A 5,643-nucleotide genomic window follows, 5' to 3' on the forward strand; every position below is an offset into this window, starting at 1 on the left:
ACCTGGAACGTACGTGTTAATCAGGAATTGGACAAGGAAAGGACTGGAACCTCGTTGGGAGGGGCCCTACCAGGTCTTACTCACCACCCATACCGCTGTGAAGGTAGAGGGGAAGAGTGCATGGGTTCACCTCCACCACTGCAAAACTATCAGTCAAATTTAAGATGCTAACTTCTCTTTTCTCTTAAGAAATCTTCCCTATACAGGTATCGTGACCAGCCATGGAAGTCTTGCCTTGGATCTTCGGCCTTGGACTCTTGCTGACCCTGGGAGTGACCAAACAGAGAACATGTCGGCGGGACCAGTCTATGCTCATACACCACCTACGTCAAGCAGACGTACTTCGGTGCAACAACGATGATCCAGAGGGATTCGGAAGATGGAACGTCACCCGTATAGGCAACTGTACCGGGCTCCTGAGGCAGCCCCACCGTACACTAGAGATGGGAGGTCGATCAGATGGTGCCTTACCCTGTCATTGGACTGAGTGCAAATATGATTATGTCTGTAAACGTGAAGGACAAAGGTCCCCTGAATTGTGTCAACAAGAGAGAGATACACAGAGGCACGATCGGTACTTGAGATTTAACCAAGAGAGAAAGCATAATGGGTTAGCCCCTATGGATATTTTTGACTATCTAAGATTTGAAGGTTCCTTGGGGGAAGATTCATTAGACTGGCTTTTCAGTGGCTCATTGGAATCGTATCTAATGCATGGATTAGTTATTCTGATTGCAGCAATACTTATTTTCGCCATAATTGTTGTTCCCATCAAAATCCACGGTATGGTAGACAAATCGCAGGATCCCAAAGATGCTAGTTATCAGACAAGTCAAAGTATGTGACAAGAAGGAAACCGAGCATGTAGTAAGGTATGATGTTGATGAAGAATCCAATAGGCTCGGCAAGACAGAATTGCTGAGTGGACAACGATTAGTTATCATAAAATGATAAAAGGGGGGAATGAGAATGTCTAACGAATGAGAATGTCTAAGTGGCAAAGAATGGGAATGTATGAGTGGTAAAGTATAGAATGAGAATGTCTAAGTGGCAAAGTAGAAAAGTAGTAATAGGACAAGCAAGGGTTAATTAGAAGCTGCCTAGGTTAGAACAATGGGCCCCTTCAAGGTTAATAGTGAGATGAGTAACTCGTTAGATGTTGGGGTCTGCTTATGCTCATCATTGACATGTTGCCATTAGGGAGTAGGGAGTTTGGTGTAGGTGTCTCTGTGCAGCTGGGTGATCAATAGAAATAATGAGCTTAGTGAAGCCAGAGACCATTCCAGGTTAGCTGATAAGGATGTGGGATGATTGGGGGAAAACATTCCAAGCTAGGAGTTGAAGAGACATTCATCTATGTCTGTCACTGCGGCGTGATCAGCTAACTGTATTGTCCATGATTGGCCTGTAGTGAGGTAACCCCTCATGGCCAACCTTTGCCAGGTTTATGATTGGTATTGACCCTCATGCTAACAATGTTCCAACCCCTATTGAATTGTATAAACGTGTGTATTTTCTGTATGTTCTTTGTCTTGTTCTGCCAGCATAGGTGGGACTCTATCGGGACTCCAGATCAATGCTGCAGACCAAGTTCCAAGTTCGACTCTAATAAAGTTATTGTTGAACCGCAACGGTGTATTCGACTCAGAATTTGCTGAACCAGACTGAGGGAAAAGAATCGAGTTCATCAGTGTGACCCATCCAGTTAAAGAAGTCGCACCCGGAAATCTCACGGTGTGACCCGTCGTTAAAGGGGCCTCACCCTGTGATCTCACGTTGTGACACGCCCACTTAACGTGGCCTTACCCTGAGATCTCAAAGTTTTACCCGTCCAGTGAAAAGAGCCTCATCCTGTGATCTCACGGTGTCACCCGTCCAGTTAAAGAGGCTTCACCCTGAGATCTCATGGTGTGACACCTCGAGTTAAAGGGAACTCATCCTGTGATCACCCGGTTTGCCCTGTCCAGTTCTAGGGGCCGCACCCTGTGATCTCACGGTTTGACCTGTCCAGTTAAAGGGACCTCACCCTGTGATCTCACGGTTTGACCCGCCCAGTTAAAGGGACGAGAGAGAGAGAGGCAAAGGAAATTGTCCCAGCTCCAGAAAAGCATGCAGGATCTGCTCCAGCTGCAGTCGATGGGGATCGATGTCGGGGAGGAACTCAGGGAGGTAAAGAGCCAGAAAGTCTCACTCTTCATTCCCGAGGCCTCGAAGATCACCTTTCGGTCCAGAGTCCGCTCCGTGGGGCAGGGCGAGAAGAGCTCGCGCTTCTTCTTCCAGAAGCTGCATAGAGGGACCTCTGGTGATCAGCAGCCTGAAGGAGGAAGAGGGCTCGGTGACGCCTTCACAGACCGACATACTGAGGATCAGCAAGTCCTTTTATGCCGGACTGTATGACGCAAAGCCCAGAGACAGCACGGCCTCTAAATCCTTCCTGTCCTCTGTCACGGAGGTCTTAGAGGACAGCGACTGAGAGAGCCTGGATCGACCACAGACCTTGGACGCGCTGACAAAGGCCGTCCAGTCCTTCGAGAAGAGTAGAACTTCGGGGAGCGATGGTTTACCGGATGAGTTGTACTCGGCTCTGTGGGACTGGATAGGCCCAGACCTATTGGATGTGTACGGGGGTATGCTTCTGGCTGGCAGCATGTCAGAGTCCATGAGGAAAGGCATCATCACCCTCATCTACAAGGAGAAAGGGGAGAGGGAAGAAATCAAAAATTGGTGACCCATTTCCTTGCTAAATGCCAACTACAAGATTCTGTCGAAGGCCATCGCCAACAGGCTCGAGTCTGTTCTGGAGCGGGTGATTCCCCCTGATCAGATCTGTACTGTACCCGGCAGGAAGTTCTCTGATATCATTGTGCTGCTCAGGGATACGATCGCCGACGTGCAGAACAGAGGGGTGAACACCTGCCTCACCAGCCTGGACCAGGATAAGGCCTTCGACAGAATATCCCATGCATACATGATTGATGTGCTATCCAAAATGGGGTTTGGGGAGGGAATCCGCGATTGGATCCCACTGCTCTACACGGACATCCATTGCACTGTCCTAATCAATGGGCGGGAGTCGAAGAGATTCCCGATCAGATCTGGAGTCAGGCAGGGCTGTCCTCTCTCCACGGTCTTGTTCATGTGTTGTGTCAAGCCATTTGCTGCGTCCATCAGAAAGGACACAGGTATCAGGGGCATGACGATCCCAGGCAGTGGAGGCTGTCAGGTTAAGGCTTCCCTCTACATGGATGACGTCACCGTCTTTTGCTCCGATCAGCACTCGGTTCAAAGACTGATGGACATCTGCAATCGTTTTGAGCAAGCTTCGGGGTCGAGAGTGAACCGCAGTAAGGGTGAGACCATGTTCTAGGGCAGGTGGGAGACCCAATCCTTTATCCCCTTCATCGTCAGGTCCTGATGGTGTTGGCGATCTGGTTCGAGGGCCCCAGGCCTTCACCAAGAAATGGGAGGAGCGGGTCGCCATGGATAAACAGAAGCTTGGTATGTTGGGGGGACGCTCTCTATCCATTACTGGTTGGAACCTGGTGATGAAGTGTGAGGTACTCGCGGTTTTGCTCTACGTGGCCCAGGTCTGGCCCATTCCCCACAGCTCCATCACCACAGTCACCCGAGATATCTTCCACTTTGTCTGGAGGTCCAAGGTAGAATGTGTCCACAGGGACACCATGTACAAGCCCCGAGACAAAGTGGGGGGGGGGGCGGTGGGGAGGAGCGTCAAAAAATGGTGCCCTGATCCTGATGGCCACTTGTGTGTGGTTGCTTCTGGATGTGTGTAGAGCCCCGGTACGCAAACACCAAGTCCCAATACGGGCTGAGTTTCGACCTGTCAAATACACTGAGAAAACTGGGTCTGGTCATGCTGGCCGTTCCCCACCACTGTCTCAGGTGGAGCAGTTCCTGAGGAGGAACCACTTCCACCACAAGGCCGTCCGACAGTGGTCGTTCTGGGGGTCCTGCAGGAAAAGGAGAGGGTGGATCCGATCGGGCACTTTCCCGCCCAGATGGTTGAAGCCATTTGGCAGAACGTCTCGTCGCCGGAACGGACCAACAGGCACCGGGATGTAGCCTGGATGGTGGTGAAAAGGGCCCTCCCAGTGCAGTCATTCCAACACGCACGGAATCTCAGCAGCACCTCGAGCTGCCTTCAAGGCTGCAACGGGGATGAGACCATCGTCCGTCTCCTGGTGGACTGGACCTTCACGCAGAATGTGTGGAGAGAGATACGTTGGTATCTGTCCCAGTTCATCCCCAACACCTCGGTAACACAGGACGCTGTGCTCTACGGATTGTTCCCCAGGACACACACCGAGACAGATATCAACTGCTGCTGGAAGACCATCAACTCGGTGAAGGAGGCCTTTTGGTCCTCCCGAAACCTGCTGATTTTCAACCTGAGGGAGCTGTCCACGACTGAGTGTTGCCTACTGGCACACTCCAAGGGGAAAGGCTACTGTATGAAGTCATCCCACCCTTTATTATACAGAATGTGTTATAAGATATGTAGTGTGTTTTGTATTGAAATAATGGGATCATTGTGTGTGCGATCTGTTTTGTATTGTTTTGAATTGAAATTGCGACTTTTACACTGAACTGTATGTATCCTTAAATTTTATGAAATGAAGTATATTTTGAAAATGAAAAGAATTGATGCTCAAAGGTAATCCTCTGAGCAGCGAGAGACCTGTCCGACTGACTGAGAGAAGTATTTTTTTTTATCTGAAAGTTCGTGCGGTTTGACGTGTTGTTGCTCAAACGCGCTCCCTGCTGGTGAGCAGAGGCAAATGCTCGAGCAAAACAGCTGTGTTCGGACAGACACCGAAAGCATTAAGGTTTGAGAAAGGAAAAGCGCCAACATTTTAAGCAGGAAGCAGTCTGTAAAGTTAAGAAAGCGGCCTTGAGCTCAATACCGCTGACTCCAAAAGCACGCTCACTATTTTGAGCCGGAGTCAAACCAATGATTTAATAGCGATTTTGCTTTCAAGTTTTTATCTCTACAAGTTTTCCGCACTACCAGCTGAGCGATCGAAGGGAAGCAGCAAAGATTGCTCTCTTTGGTGATTGTTCACTGTGCGCCTTTTGACACTCCCGGACTTGTGGAGTCAAGTGTGCATGACCGAGACTGACTCGGTACCTGCTCATACCGTAGCGCTGTGGGAGTGTGAGCTGCGACTTGCCCGTCCAGTGGAGCAATGGGTAACGTGTCTGATCAGGATTCAGAAGTTTGTTGGTTCAATTTCGACCTGGATGGATGGTTTTTGCAAACTGTCGATCAGTTTATGACTTTAAAACTTGCAAACTGTCCTAGTTGGTAATGCTGCCTGGCGAGTGCGCTATCAAGTGCCTTCTTAGCGCAGTAGGCAGCGCGTCAGTCTCATAATCTGAAGGTCCTGAGTTCAATCCTCAGAGAAGGCATCACAAAACTTTTCTTTCCCTCTCTGACCTCATCTTTCCATAAAACCAAAATCAAGAATTTTTGCTTCCTGCAGCACACCAACAGATTTGCTACCCCTTGACCTCTCTGTACCGTAGCACGCAGTGAAGCTTAAGAAGTACATGGACCATGGGCTCGCTGAAAACTGACGCCACTTTTGTTTCTGGACAATTGACCCAAGTCAAAAGGTGAGT

General features: G+C 49.5%; 1 non-coding gene across 1 annotated transcript; it reads left to right on the plus strand.

The window, feature by feature from the left end:
* Positions 1-5,357: 5,357 nt before the first annotated feature.
* On the plus strand, positions 5,358-5,430 carry trnam-cau (transfer RNA methionine (anticodon CAU)). Its single transcript has one exon. It is a non-coding gene; the product is annotated as a tRNA-Met (tRNA).
* The last annotated feature ends 213 nt before the right edge of the window (positions 5,431-5,643 follow it).

The sequence above is a fragment of the Heptranchias perlo genome, unplaced genomic scaffold (assembly GCF_035084215.1).
Source record: "Heptranchias perlo isolate sHepPer1 unplaced genomic scaffold, sHepPer1.hap1 HAP1_SCAFFOLD_55, whole genome shotgun sequence".
Lineage (NCBI taxonomy): Eukaryota > Metazoa > Chordata > Chondrichthyes > Hexanchiformes > Hexanchidae > Heptranchias > Heptranchias perlo.